This window comes from Cryptomeria japonica, chromosome 1 (genome assembly GCF_030272615.1).
Source record: "Cryptomeria japonica chromosome 1, Sugi_1.0, whole genome shotgun sequence".
In the NCBI taxonomy this organism is placed as follows: Eukaryota; Viridiplantae; Streptophyta; class Pinopsida; order Cupressales; family Cupressaceae; genus Cryptomeria; species Cryptomeria japonica.
The window spans coordinates 675,116,020-675,131,715 of record NC_081405.1 but is presented as its reverse complement, the minus strand read 5'-3'; the positions used below and the strand labels follow the sequence as shown (position 1 = coordinate 675,131,715).

The window sequence follows — 15,696 nt, the reverse complement described above, 5'->3', positions numbered from 1 at the left end:
TCAAATTCAACCTCAGTAACATATACTGCAGTAAAATAACCAAAACTGCTAAACATGTAAACTCAAAAGCATATAAACATTATAAACCTCATAACACCAGATTTAACGTGGAAACCCAAATAGGGAAAAACCACTGTGGGATTTCGGACCCACTAAGAAATATACTCTTCTAGAGTATGCTCGGTTAAAAGAAAATCCTGTTAAAGATTACAAAACACATTGCTAGATGTGACCCGATTAAGGGATTTCCCTCAGATCTGTTAGGATCTTCACTTTGTTAGAAGTGACCTTATCAAAGGGTTTCAAACGCTCAATCAGAATGTCACCTTGCTAGAGGATTTACATATAAGACTGTTAAGTCCACTCGATTAAGAGATTTTCTGTCACTTTCACAAAACAACAGTAATAAAATCTATCTGCAACTTCACATCTAAAATGCTGAAGTAGATTCTTATTTGCTCAATACAATCTAGACATAGAACTAATCTTGTCCATCTGTTGGGCTTCTATTCTCTGTTATCAAAACAGGTCTTCAAGCTTCTGTGCTCAGTAATCACTCTATAGCAACCCCTATGCTTACATTTGCTTGCATACATTGTTTATCAACAGTTCCTTTTTATAAACAATTTTCCAACCGCTTAATCTCCTTAATCACATTTCCCATGATCAATCATAGCCATCAGATCTTCAATCTTGTCCAGGTTCAGTGTATCCTTCGATCTGAAAATGTTTTACCCTACCTCGGAACTTGCATGCTTTCCTTGGAACTTGTGCTAGGGTATTGCGGTTCAATCTGAGCTATAGATCTTCTTGCCGATTTTCTTATACCATAGATTCTTTAACAAACTTGATTCACGACTTACCAATCATCTAATCATAGCCAGGTCATCAATATCCTTCATTAAATAACACATTCAATCATTTAATGCATTCTGTTATTACTCGGTTACAACTTGGTGAATACTAAACTTCACTCGGTAGACATTCCGCCTTTATTAACCAATAGCGATAACCTTAGGGTTTACCGACTGGGTTCCTTAGGGTTTACCGACTAGGTTCCTTAGGGTTTATCGACTAGGTTCCTTGCTCGATAATCACTGTATAGTATTAACCTTACAATTTACAACATATGTAAGATATCAAAACAATCTAAAACATCATGATCTCATTATTGTCTGACTCGGTAATAGTTGCCCATTGAATACCTTATTCATCCCCTTATTCATCATATTCTTTTCTGTGTCTTTTACCGACTTCTTTATACTCACCAAAACATACTTCTTAAGATATGGCAACATCATACTGAATTAGAAAATCAATCTCTTGACATCAATGACAAAATAATAATGTTAAGACAGTAAATATCCATAATCAGTTATATCCATAATCATCAACAACCTTCTTAATATCCTTATTGAAATGCCAACAATCTCCCATGTCTGTTATAATGCCAATAGACAATACTTTTGTTTCGAATATTACTTCGATCAAGTATTTTTTCCCTTCATCGAAATACTGTATTCGGTCAGTATGGTTGTCTCCTCATCGAAACATATCTGATATCCATCGGGTCTTATGTCGAAGAAACCTTGGGCTTCGGTGTCCTCCTTTATTTTTCCATCGAAATACTTCTTTCATCTATATCACTATGCCCTGTCGATGAATGAGTCTATTATCTCACCGAAGCTTTTCTTTATTTTCCCTTATCGTTCTTCACCGATAAAGTTACATCGGCAAAACCATGCATATCGAGAACATGCCTTTTAACCTCCTCGAAACCTATATCCTCATCGATATCTTTTATCGATGTAGCTTCCTTTTGTCTAATCGATATTATTCTTTTGATGAAAACGCTCCTTTTGGTGGGTCCTTTTATGTTGCATCGATAGTATTATTTCCTCGAGAACTTTTCCCATCGAAGAAGACCCTCTCTGCTTTCTTCGATATCTTTTGTCGATGAAGTTATTATCTTCGGTGAGTCCTTTCTGAAATTCATCGATGTTTCCTTCCTTTGATGGCTCTTTTATATCTATGAGACATCACTGGGTCTCATCGATACCTTTTATCGATGTAGCTTCCTTTTGTCTGATCGATATTATTCTTTCGATGATGTTACTGCATCATTTATCCTTCATGAAAAGAGTAAGTCACCCTATAAAATTTCATTTGGAGTCCTTGTCTTTCTTGTAATATCTCGGTTCAAGCCCCTAATCTATTTGTAAGTCATCTTTCAATCAAAAATGTTGAGTTGTAGTAATTGGTTGAACTCTGTGAACACTTTAAACTATCTTGAACCGGGTTCATCAGGTTCATTTAGGTTCCATGGGTTCCTATGTGTTCCGGGGATTTTTCATACTAACTTTTCCTTTAAGTGTTTTGCAGCGGCTCTTTATGGCTTTTGTGCGGTGACGTGTCATGACATCTCGCTCCAGGCGTTGAACTCATTGAACCAGGTTCAAAAGGTTCAAATGTGTTCAACATGTTCAACACAGCACAAATGGTCAACAATGCTTGACATAGTTAATACTCTCAGCAAAGATTTCCCTTGAGCACGACGTATGCCTTGAACTACCTGAACCCCAATGAAGTCTGTTCAGGATGTTCATATGTGTTCCAATTTGGTGGGTCTTGCGGGCTAAGTGATTTGATGATGCATTGATTGCCAAATATGAGGGAGGTGAACCATATCTTAAGTGACGTCAATTGTTGGCATTTTGAAGTAAGTAATTATTTCGGGAACTGGCGGTTACTTCAAAAACATCGCCATGCATTCAATGCATGTGTGCGATGTCCAATCCACAAACTTAACACACTCAAACTGACAATTGGAATTATTGCACTTAATAGTTCCATATCATTGCCCTCGCTATAAGGTATGAAGGATTATTAGTTCTCTGCATCTTGTTCATCACTGCTGCGGTTTTATTTTTCCTGGATAGGAGTCTTATTTGATGCTAGTCATCTGGTTGCTCAACTGTGAAGGAGAGTCCATTTCTTGTTCTCTCCAGTAGTTTTTACTTGCATTCTCTCTCTCATAGTAAGGTTTACTGCAACTAATTAAGGATTATTGCTTTGAATTATGAAGTCCACACTACATTTGTTCGGGAATGTTTTTAGCCTTGCATGTACCGAACCTATAGTTAGCGATACCGACCTTAAAGGGGAAAATCTTGAGGTTTTAAAAGAAAGGGTGTTCAAGGGAATTGATAGATCTTTTGGTGTGGAGATTTTGAGTAGCGGCCTCATAGAAGCGGCAGCTTTTCCCCCAGCTATCCCTTGCCCATAATTGATTAGGGAATGTATCGCTAGGTATGATCCAGTCTCTAAGACCATTAGAAAAGACAATGGTGAAACCCTTCTTGCCATAAATCATGAAGTAATTTCCTCTGTCTTCAAGATACCTGATTACCAGTTCTCTAACTTTTCCCCTGCTCAGTCAATCATCGAGTTCAACGCGGACATAACCAGACACCGTAACAATGTAGCAAAATATTGGTTGAAGGTCCCTCAAAGAGGTGGTTCCAAATTGCCCAAGAATCCCAATAATAATCACATGTTGCCTCACATTCACGATGTCATGCTTTTGTTGCATCGAGCCAGAGGGTTTGCTGAAGCTTACAACTTTCGATGACTAGATTTATTGCTATGTGCAGTTGGTTTTAGAAGGGAAGCAATATCTTGATTGGGCAAAACTGGTTGTTGATTCAATGAGGGAGTAACTGAGTATGGCTAAATAGTTTAAGCATAATTTCTTCATGTCTTCATATCTTGTATATTGTTTAGCATGTGTTAAGGAGTTAGTTGGAATACCAAAACAACTCACTGAGGAGGATGTTCTCGTATATGAGTTCTACCCCATGCTGCAAAAGGATAATGCCTTGTAGGATTTCAAAAGGGTACACAATGCTTTTCTGGCCGATTTGTGCTATGAATTGAAAAATATGAAAGCCAAAAGAATCTCCGAGGATGCGCAGACATTGATAAAGAGGTTTGGCAGTTTCTTTATCCAATTTCCACGTTTCTGCTACATAAGAATAGGTGGCTTTGAAGAGGAACCCTTCAAGCTCCCTCATTTTTGTTCAGATTGCTTTGTTTTAGCAGAGATATGTAAGTAGCTGACCTCTATGATTAAAAAGGCGCAACCTAGGGATAAATGGGAGGGTCATTTTCCGATCCAATTGGGTGTGTTGTCCTGCAGTTCAATGTCCGATGCCTTGAGTATTGGAGCGGATCTCAAAAACTTCAATTTTTTCCTGTATCCTGAAAGGAAAGGTTTTGATAATAAGGGTTTTTCCCAAAGTCTTGGTCTAATGTCATATCTCCCAATGCCACAATTAGAGGACTTCTGGAAAGATTGTAGTGATGAACTCAAGGTTTTCAAAAAGGGAAACATGAGGATGGTGTTAGAGCAAGTTATTTCATTACAGGTGAAGCTGGACATTAAGGGGCTCGAAAAGGACTATCTAGAACTGTTTGAACCAGGATACTTAGCTCATGCAGAAACCGAAGTGCCTTCAATCAACTGCAATGAGGAAGAGGAAGTTGATATACAACTAAGAACCAAAGGAGTTTTGGAGAGGATCGCGACATGGGTTGCTAGGAAGAAAGCAGTGGAATTAGGCATCAAGTCTAATTCTGCGAGAAGTAATGAGGTTCCTCTGAATTTACCAAAGCATTTTTCTAATAATGCTTCTATGCCTGTTCATGCAGGTAAAGATAAAAAGCCACCTCAGCTTAGACATAGGTCTAATTCAGCTTTGGATTTTTGTACTCCTCGACATACCCGGTCACGAAGTGCTACTTAGAGAAGGATGGATCAAGCTAAGGATATAGAGGTGAAGGATATGATTCTTGATGCCCAAATATTTGAAGTTGAAGATCTGGATAGCGATGTTGCTAATGCCTTGGATTCCCATGCGGTAACCGTAGCTATGACACCACCTTCCAAAGCGATTGAAGGAACAACCAGTTCCAGTGCAACTCCGAAGTGGTTAACCACTTTGGTAAACAAAAAATAGATTTTTCTTCCCGTGACTATTCCAATTCAAGAGATGGTCATTAAGTACATAGAGAAGGGCCCCAAGCCGAAAAAGTTCAAAACCACCGCCTGCCTGGATAATGATGAAGGAACTAGAAAATGGGTCACTGAAATTGCCTCGTACAAGCCCAAGGATGAAAATAAGGAAACTGGCATAGATGATTTTGAGATCACAAAGGTGGAGCTGGAAAATATGAGTAGGGACTCAGACAATCATTTCTTCCAGGTATCGGCAAAGAAAATGCTCACCAGATCGGAGAAAGATGGGTCAGAGAAGAGAGAGCTAAAGCAACACATAAATATTCTTGCCTAGTTCATTGACGACATTGGTTGTTTTGGGGCACTTCCTATATCTCATGCTACAGAGAACTTTGATCCGACTTCACCAGAAAATAAAAATTTGATGAGCCAGGTTCAACAGGCCAAAAGTATTGCAGAGGTCGTGGAGAGATGGATTGAAGGAATAGTCAAGGACGGAGAGAAGTATATCACTGAGTCTTGGAAGTTATGTGATGAGATACAGAGTCTCGTCGCAAAAGTTCAAAATCAGCTTTTACTGTGGGAAAAAGAGGAACACAAATGGTAGAATGTCTTGCCTTTGTTCGCCAAAATGGAAGAATATGGGGCTGCCAGGTTTATGACAGAACACTCAATCAAACTGGTATCGGATGAATGTCAGCTCTTCATGCTGAAGAAGACCATAATGTGGTGGGTGCTTACTTTCAAATCTATGATCTTTGACGCTAAGACTTCTGTGTATGAACTCCAAGATCTCCAATGCAGTATAGTTAATGACAACAAGGTGGTTAACCCTGACCATGATTGGCAATTGGGAATTTGCGGGTTGAACACGCAGGATGCAATTAGAGCTTTCCAAATATACATGGAGAAAATCAAAGCCAAGGGTAATTTCACTCCTGAGGATATAACATGGGTTGCTCGGAATGAGTCCATGACCTTTATTGGTAACGATCAGTTACCGAAACATGCGGAAAAGATGGTGAAGCACCGGTGGAATAAGGAAGCGGTGAAGGCAAAGCTCAATGCAATGAAGGTTCCGAACCAATCTATAATCCAGGAACTCACAACTGCCCATGACGCCCAGGAAAGCAGAGAAGAAGATGGTGATGGGAAAGCAGCATAATGCATTGATCCAGGCCCTATTTTTGTTTATGTGATTTTTCATGTTTATGCAAAGACTTCGGGACATCTGTCCCAATTATATCTTGTTGGTTTCATAACTGATTTGGGGGAGGTTGAGTTTTCAGGGAGACCTCCCCTGTTCTAAAAACTATAAATTAAAGGAAGATAGATGGAATAGGGGTTAGATTTTGTGAAGAATTTTAGTTAGCTTTTGGGTTTTTATTTTCCTTAGTTTTGTAAAGGTCCTGTTTTGTGGAAGGAAGGATCAAACTTTAAAATCTGGAATAGAAAAGGATTTATAGATGTATTGTTGTGCCTTTGTCGCATAATATATATATATATATATATAAGGATCATACTATTTTTGAAAGAAGAAAAATCTGTGGGTTTTGAATCTGTGTAGTCGCATATCTTTGCATATGTTGATCTAATCAAACGATAGTAATCACCTTTCTAGTGCAGAAATTTTTTTTTTTTCTGGGATTCCTTTCGTAAGTTTTATTTTTAAAAAAAAGGGTTTTGTGCTTGAGGATAGATTTGGTTTCTCTTATCTGTTCTTTTCTTATCTGAATTGTTGGAGTGGCGTTCTGAACTTTGTTTCGGTTATTTCCATTTCTTGTGTTGAAATGATTGGGAAGTTAATTCTTTTTCTCTGAAATATGTGTGAAATATCGGCCTCTCATCCAGGAATGAAGTAGGTAGCCTTACATGCTTTCAGATTAAAAGCATACTGATAAAAAATTAATTAGATTATTCCCTGAATAACTAAGATAGGGAGCTGTACCTATGGAAAATTCAGAGGGAAGTGGTTTATACAACATTTGCCTAACTGTTTAGTTGAACACTTGTCTTTGTAAAGAAGGTGACAGAGTTTGAAATTGATCATTTTTAAGAAAGGCAAAATCTGTTCACTAACAGATGAAAATGCTCCTTTCGGTGGGTCCTTTTTATGTTGCACCGATAGTATTATTTCCTCGAGAACTTTTCCTATCGATGAAGACCCTCTCTGCTTTCTTCGATATCTTTTGTCGATGAAGTTATTATCTTCGGTGAGTCCTTTCTGCAATTCATCGACGTTTCCTTCCTTCGATGGCTCTTTTATATCGATGAGACATTGCTAGGTCTCATCGATATCTTTTATCGATGTAGCTTCCTTTTGCCTGATCTATATTATTCTTTCGATGAAAACACATAATCGATGATAATAATTATCTTCGGTGATAATAATTATTATTTTTTGATAAAAATTATCATCATTGGAATTACGATGAATACCAAGCTTTCGACCGACAAGTTCTTTGACCGTCGACAGAGTCCATTGGTTGTCGAATTTCCGACAGGCATGGCATCGTCAACCAATCCGACGTCGAGTTTTTGATGGTGGATTTTGTCGACACTTCGACGAAAATTCATCCCAAATTTGACAAAATGTCATCGGAAATCAACTCCAAATGTACTAGTGACTTATGAGAATTGTACTCCTCCTCCCATGTGTAATGTTGTTATTTAGCTCTCCCCCTTAGGGCATCTCTTCCCTTAATTGCATCTCTCCTGCTACATCTCTCCCCCTTTGACATCAATGGAAAAGGGATGTTTAGTGCTACAATAATCTTTTTGTTCACCTTTTCCTCATTGCAACTACAACTCTTTAGGGATGAAAAATAGCACATTGAATTGATCCCCTTGAAACTATGCTTCTTTTTAAGGAATTAATGACTAGAGGAAGAAGAGATAATTCCCAACTTCTACCCGATATATTCAAAAATTTCTTTTGGAAGAGGTTTTGTAAAAGTGTCTACATTTTTTTTTGTGGCAATGTATTCCAACTTGAATTGTAGTTTTATGACCTCTCTCAATAAATGATACTTGATAGGAATATGTTTTATCCTTGAGTGCATAACATGATTCTATGATATGCTTATCACATGTGTTATCATATAGAATAAAAATTGGTTAATTATACTCTACTTTAATGTCCTTTAATGTTTGATTCATCTAAAGAACATTTGTGCAACAACACTATTGCTATGTACTCCACTACGTTTGTAGATAAAGAAACAAAATCTTGCTTCTTCCTTAGCGAAGACATAAGACTATTTCCAAGGAAAAATGCTTCTCCACTTGTTATTTTCTTATTATCAACACTACCTACCCAATTGAGGCATCTATATATTTTCTCAAAGTGAAATATTTATTTCTAAGATACCATATAGCAAAATCCATAGTGCCTTTAAGATATCTGAAAATTCTTCTGACTACTTGCACAAGTGTCTCTTTTCACGCTACTTAAAATCTTGCCACCATGCCTATTTCTTGCATAATGCTTGGTCATGATGTTGTTACATACAATAGGCTACCAATCATAGATCTATAGAAGGTTTTATTTCCTTTAGGATATTCATTAGATTTGCTCAGCTTACAAACTGTAACCATAGGTTTGCTCACTTGTTTGCAATCCTCCAATCTAAATTTCTTCAACATATCCCCGATATACTTGGTTTGTGAAATGAGTATACCTCTATTGGATTGAGAAATTTGTAGACCAATAAATAAGGACATCTCATCATCAAGCCTAGACATTTAAAACTCCTTTTACATATCTTCAATAGTTTTTTTGCACATTTTGTCATTGCTACCTCCAAAAATGATGTCATCAACATAGACCACAACTATCCATTGATTCTCACCTTTAGTCTAGATATAGAGATTATTAATTGATTCCTCTTTTGAAATCTTATTGTCTAGATATTTATCTATTCTAGAAAACCAATCTCTAGGGGTTTGCTTTAGTCCATAAACTGCTTTCTTCAATCTACACACATAATCTTATTTTTCTGATAATAGAAACCCTTCTAGTTGTTCACTTTATGCCCCTTCTTCCAAATTGTTAATAAGAAGAGAAGACTTGGCATCCATTTAATAAAATTTAAATTTATTGAAAACATCAAATGCTAAGAACATTTTGATAGCTTTTAATCTAGCAACAAGATCAAAAGTTTCTTCAAAATCAATACCTTCAAATTGAGCATAATGTTTACAAACCAACCTTGCCTTATTTATAATCACTTAACCATCTTCATTCAACTTATTTATGAAAACCCACTTTGTATTAATCATTTTTTTTTCTTTAGCCTTGGAACAAGTTTCCATATCTCATTTTTCTCAGTTTGATTTAATTCTTCCTCCATAGCATTAATCCAATGCTTGGCTTTACTAGCCTCTACAAAATTGTTAGGAAAATGGGGTCTCAACCTTGCAAGAATAAAAAGGTATTATTAATAAAAGATTATTGTTGATAAAATTAAGTGCAAGGGATTGCAACATGCCATGGGAGGGTTTTTTTGGGGTAATTCCCCCAAAACATAATTTTATTTATAATTCATCATTGTGAATATTAACCATTCCTCATTAGACCATAGACCTAATGATGGATATTTTGTGAAATTTTTTTGTCCTAGAAGGCAACCCTATTTATGAGGAAATTATATTACAACTGTGCATTGTGATGTGTTATGATAGTTTGATAGGTGTTGAGTTACATCTAGATCTTCGTTGGTGATACTCTTGTGAGGAGGTTTCTCTACAAGTATATTGTAATCTATTGTTGGTTTTTGAATAATATATCAGATGGCTTTGGAGTGTGGATTTTTTCTGCCAAAAGATTTTTCTACATATAAATCACTATGTTGTGTCATGCATGCTATTTATATTTATTTTTGTTAATTTTCTATAACTGTTGCAAAGATCTATAAAATTTTGCATTACCCTCATCTCAAGATTAGTGTAGAAAATTGTTTCAATACTTTAACTTCCATACAAAAATCCTTAGGATCTATCTTAAATATGAAGGAAACGTTTGCTTGTTTAGTTATACCTACTAATATTCTTCTATATAAAATCTAGCATTTTTATCACCAAGGATTTGACTCTCTGAGAGAACCCTCTAAACACACTTAGATGGTGTCTTTCTATTCTTTCTTTCTATTTATTCTATTGCTTATTCTTTTTTTGTATAGTATAATTCCTTTGAGTGATTATCCTCTTGTGATTTTTCCTTTTAATGCATTGTTTTATCCAATTTCACATTTGCAGTCTCAAATATCTTTTGCCACTTTTTGTTGTAACATCTATAGGTCTTTCTTCTTAAGGAGTATTTGAGGAAGATTCCTTCATTTGATTTGGAGTTAACTTCCCCAAATCTTTATCATTTCTTCTTATGTAGCACTTTCTTCCAAATACCTTGAAGTACTTGAATGTTGCAAGTCTTCCTTTCCAAAATTCATAAGGTTTCTTGTCGTTGTTGACTTTACTATACACATGTTCATAATGTAGACAATAATGTTATTTGATTCTCTCTTAAACATGCCTGATAACTTGAATTTATTCAACATTGTTTAGGCCATTTGTAGGATAGTCTTATTTTCCCTTTCACAACTCAACTAAGTATTTTATTTTTATTCCATGTTTCTCATAAAAAATTCAAACTCATTTAATGTAAACTTGCCTCCTCTTTCTGATCTTAGACACTTAGTCTTTGAACAAATTTCATTTTCAACCATAGCTTTGAAAACTTTAAAATTTTCAAATGCCTCAAATTTTTCTTTCAATAAGGTAACCTATGTCGTTATAGAAAAATAATCAATCAATAACATAAGACATGTGTCACCTTGTATACTTTGTGCTCGGTCCATAGAGGTTTGTGTAGAAAAGTTACAATGGTTTTGTTGTTGAGTATTCCTTTAAATTGAAACTAGCTCTTATAAGATTTCCATGTTGACACTGGTTGCAAAGAGTGTTTGAGGCTTAGTAATCTTTGACATATCTCTCACCACTTGCTTGGTATTGATCCTTACAATATTGTCAAATTTCATATGATCCACTCTTCTCTAGAAGAAATAGATCCCATCTATTTTTCCCATACACCACTTTTATCCCTTGATCTCATTGAGGATGTACAGATTGTTTGCTATCCTATATGCATCTACAACCAATTTTATTGTACTTGTTTTTTTGATTGTACAACCTTTTTCATTGAAAGTGAGGATGTGCCCTTGATCACATTGTAGTTTCATAAATTGCATACCTCTACAATTTCACATTCACTTTGGCAGTTGTTCCTTATGCTCTTGATTTATGTCTAATTGTGCTCAATTTCAAGGCAATTTATAGTCAATTAATGTAATCCCCTACTTAAAGACCTTTTTCTAGCCTAGAATGTCAAGACTAGGGTGCCTAGTGTCCCTACCCTCTTGAAATAGGGTTCCTAGCACACTTGTCCAAGCATTTTGGCCCCAAACAAGAAATCATAATGGTCACTTTTGTAAGTATAAGTATATAATACAAATCCCTTTCTCATTTGCACATCTATCATCAAGAGGTCCTTTAATATAATTCTAATTGAGCATTAAATCAAGCATCTTCAAGGCAATTGAGGATAAGTTTGCAATCACAAATTCAAGCATTAAGTTTCAGCAATCATGATCAAGTTTTATGTGTTCCTTTAAGATGAAGGCATGCATTAACATCCATTAAAAATCATCAAGATTTGTGTGAGACTTCAAGGCAAGGGTTTCTCACTAAAGGTATCATTTGTTATTTCAAATATTTCCTTTGGATTTTTCAGCCTTTTCCCTACTAGGGTAAGCTCTCTTTCATCCAACATTGATGTAGTGAAGGTGGAAACACGAATGTTGGCTTTGAATTAGGCAAGTGCATATACAAGACAACATTTTTCCATCTTCTTATGTGTGTAGGTATACATACAATAACTAGAAGTTATAAAATTGCATAAAGTAGACTAAAACAAATGGTACCTAGTTTCAAACAAGTGAAAACCCTGAGACTCTACCGATTTGCACACTTTGCACACCTATTTGACACTTTTAGGTTTAGTTTTGGAGGGAAAGATCTACAAAGCCTCCCAATTCAGAATCCAAATCTTTCTATTTATGAAGATACCTTCAGACTAGGGCACCTAGAAAATTGGTCCAACATATCCAACTCCATATTGTTAGCACATGTTCTTCGCTATCTCTTGATTTCAAATCTGTAATTTTATATTTCTTTCTAGCACTATATCTTTCAATTTATGTTGAATGTTGTCAATTTCTTATAATTTTACTTAGATATTTCATATTCATATCATAATCATGTCCATTCAAATCAAATAAAAAAGGGGAACAATTAGTAAAAGTGTTTAGATCTCCTTGAGTATTGAACTTGAACCTAGTTGGTTGTTCCCCTAGTGAAATGATCCCAAAAATTGGAAATCGAGAATGAATAAGTTCCTAGTGTGCATTTTTAGGTTTATTCTATTTATACTACATTTCTCACACATTTGACTAACATTGAGAACATTATGCTTCAAGCCTCCAACATACAAGACATATTTATGTTTGTCTTTCCATTGTCAAGACTAAGAGCACGTTTTCCAACTATTTTTTTGGATAATTTTCTTCAAACCTCACAATCCCTCTATCTATTTCCTTCAAAGATAGAAATATTATTCTATCCTTTGTCATGTAGCTTTAACATCCACTACCAATGTATCATTATTTCCCTTCATCTTGTGCATGAAATGCATCTTGCACAATCATAGAATTCTTTGTCTAACGATTTTCTAGCTTTTTCTTTAGCTTCATGCTTTTGTAAATTCTATCTTTTTCTTAGTAGAGGTATCCTCTTTCTTGCCTTGTTTAGGCGATACCACAAAAATACATCTACAAAATCTTGTTATATGACCAATATTCTTGCACTTATATAATATGCCTTGTAATTCAAAAAAGGAGCAACTGAATTGTAGTTCATATTCGAGAACACATTATTTTTGTTTTTGTTCCAATGTGAAATTACGTCTTGCATTTTCTGCACAATCTATTGCCTTATGGAGAAATTGATTATGGAAAAAGAAATAACCAGAGAAAGAAGATTTGAACTTCGTCATATGAGAATTTGGAAATGGTCTTCGAAAACCCTTGTTATGCTTGCTGAATTTCTTAATAAAATAATTATCTTTCTTCTTGTTGTCCTCACTCTTTATAGTTTTCTTGATTGCATTTTTTTTTCATTTGGAGGTTTAGAAGACTTTGAATTTTAATTTACTTTGATATTTTATTGCCCTTATTCATAGAGAAGACATGTCTTGATGAATGGTGTCCTTTGACTATTAATAATTTATCATCTAAGATCTTAGTACTCTTCTCCAACTTCAAGATTTGTTCAACTAATCATTGGCTTTCTCCAATTCCTTTTTTAAGGTAACAATTTCAGGTCCAAGCCTCTCATAGTCTTCTTTCTTTATCTTCAACTAAATTCTCACAACTTCTATGTTTTTAACCTCTTACAATTGAACCTTTAGGATGATAACCAACTTTTCAAAATCCTTAAGGATTTGAGATAGCTCAACCTTTAAATCAATCTTGTTCAAATTTTTGTAATTGCAACTTTTTCTTCATATTTTTTTTCTTAAGCATCTTGATCTTACTTAGGGAATAAATGAGTTCTTCAAGATTCACTTCTTCAATTTCATTTTTTTTAACCTTTTGTTTCTATCTTTGCTCTTCTTCTTTCACACAGTTGCCTTGATCTTCCATGACATCACTATTCATCTCTATAGCTATGAAGAGAGTTTCTATCCTTTCATTGTCTAAGATACTTTCATCACTCTTTTCAAATGAGTTGGTGTCCTCTTTGCAATAGATTTTTTTCTTGTGCTTGTAGAAGGTCTTCTTCTTTTCATGGTTGTGGCCTTTTTCATATTGTTGATGTTTACTCCCTTGCTTCTTATTATCATGATCTTTATCATCATTGTTATATTTTTCTCTAGAAGAAGACTTAGCAACAAAATACGCTATTTTACCACAATTAAAAAAATGAAATGGTAAATTACCTTTGTCTTTTCTTGATCCTTTCTTTATCTTTCTCATTAAGTGAGATCCCTTTTTATTTTTTGATTTAATGCTTGTTTCATAGTCTTCATTTTCTACTTCTTCTTTGAAACTTTGAAGGTTGCTTCTCACTTTGATGGATTTTCTTGTTTAGTCCTCATCTCATATGTAGCAATAATTACATGAAATTTATCCGCTCTCAACTTATTCAAATCTTTCACGTCTTTAATAGAAAACTTTTGCATCAAATTTGAAATGGAGGGATCTTAGCACTTTTTGCACAATCACTAGTTCATCAAATTTTCACCAAGCTCTTTAATGGAATTGACAACTTCATCTATATGAAAGACTTGGGCTCCAACATTTTCTTTATCTTTCATCTTCAAGATTTCAAATTGTTTTTTGGATCTTGGCCTTCTTTACTTTTTCATCACCTTCATAGATTCTAAAGATTATCCAACATGTCTTTTTTTGTTTGAAAATGCTTTACTCTGACAAAATTTGATCTTTTCAAACCACACACGATGACATCATGGATTGTGCATTATTTTCACTAGCCTTCTTTCCATATAGATTTGTTAGAGGGTTTGAGGAGATTAATAACCAGTAACAATAGATTACCAGATACACAACCCTAAAGCCATTTGTAATGGTGAAAAATTAGGTGGTAAAACCCTAGAATGTAGTAGAACCACTTAATTTTTTCTTAGGTACCAATACATTAAAGAGGGGTGAATCCAATAGATCTAGCCTCAAATCAACAAGGATAGGGCCAATAATTTTAATTAGATTCACTGGTTAAGATTTGATTCCCTTTCTTAATTTGAATTGTGAAAATGTTGAAATTAGGGTACATGTGTTGAGATTGAAGCAATTATGCATAAATAGTGAGGTATAGTCATCAAACAGAGCTACAAACCTAGATTTGAGAAATATGACAGTGTTTGGATGTATTCCCAAAAAGTCATCCTAAATTGTCAGGACCAGAATGCCCGACGCTCTAGTCCTCCAAAATTTTCATTGTCCAAAGGGGAACCTGTTCGCCCCTGTGAATAATGTTGATCCTAAAAATTGGAGCTCCGTAGTTATTCCTACACACAGTAAAGAAGGGAAATTTGTTGGGAATAGAGGTTTGCGTTAGGCCAAACCCCAGTTTTGGAATTAACCATGAAATAAAATTCAAATGTAAATGAATTGTTGTAATGGAAGTGATTTCCTTTTGAGGGAAATGCTGAAAAATGTTTGAAACAGTAATGATATACTTTTTTATGAAGTTTTGTTTGTCTTTACAAGGAATTAGAGTTTCATATAGTCTTCATAAAACATAAAATGTGAATTTCATCTCCAATGATTTAATCTTGACTTCACTTCTGCTCCAATGTTTGAAAAAAGACTGAATGTTTGATTAATCATATTGAATTCATGAATGTGGATATCAAAATGAGAGGGGTAGACCTCCTTTTATACATGCTTAGTTGTAAAACAAATTATTTTCTAACATGAGCCAACATGGGATGTATGTCCCTACCCATTTCATGTTATAGTTAAGAGGCCCCAAAATGGGCCTTGATATGGAGGACCAGAGCACTAGTGCTCTGGGCTCTCTGGTCCTTGAGGACCAGGGCACTA

The 15,696-nt window shown here is 35.1% G+C and overlaps 1 pseudogene; it reads left to right on the top strand.

Moving 5' to 3' along the window:
* LOC131858482 (uncharacterized) overlaps nucleotides 1-11,886 on the top strand; it is a 36,673-nt pseudogene extending 24,787 nt beyond the window's left edge.
* The last annotated feature ends 3,810 nt before the right edge of the window (nucleotides 11,887-15,696 follow it).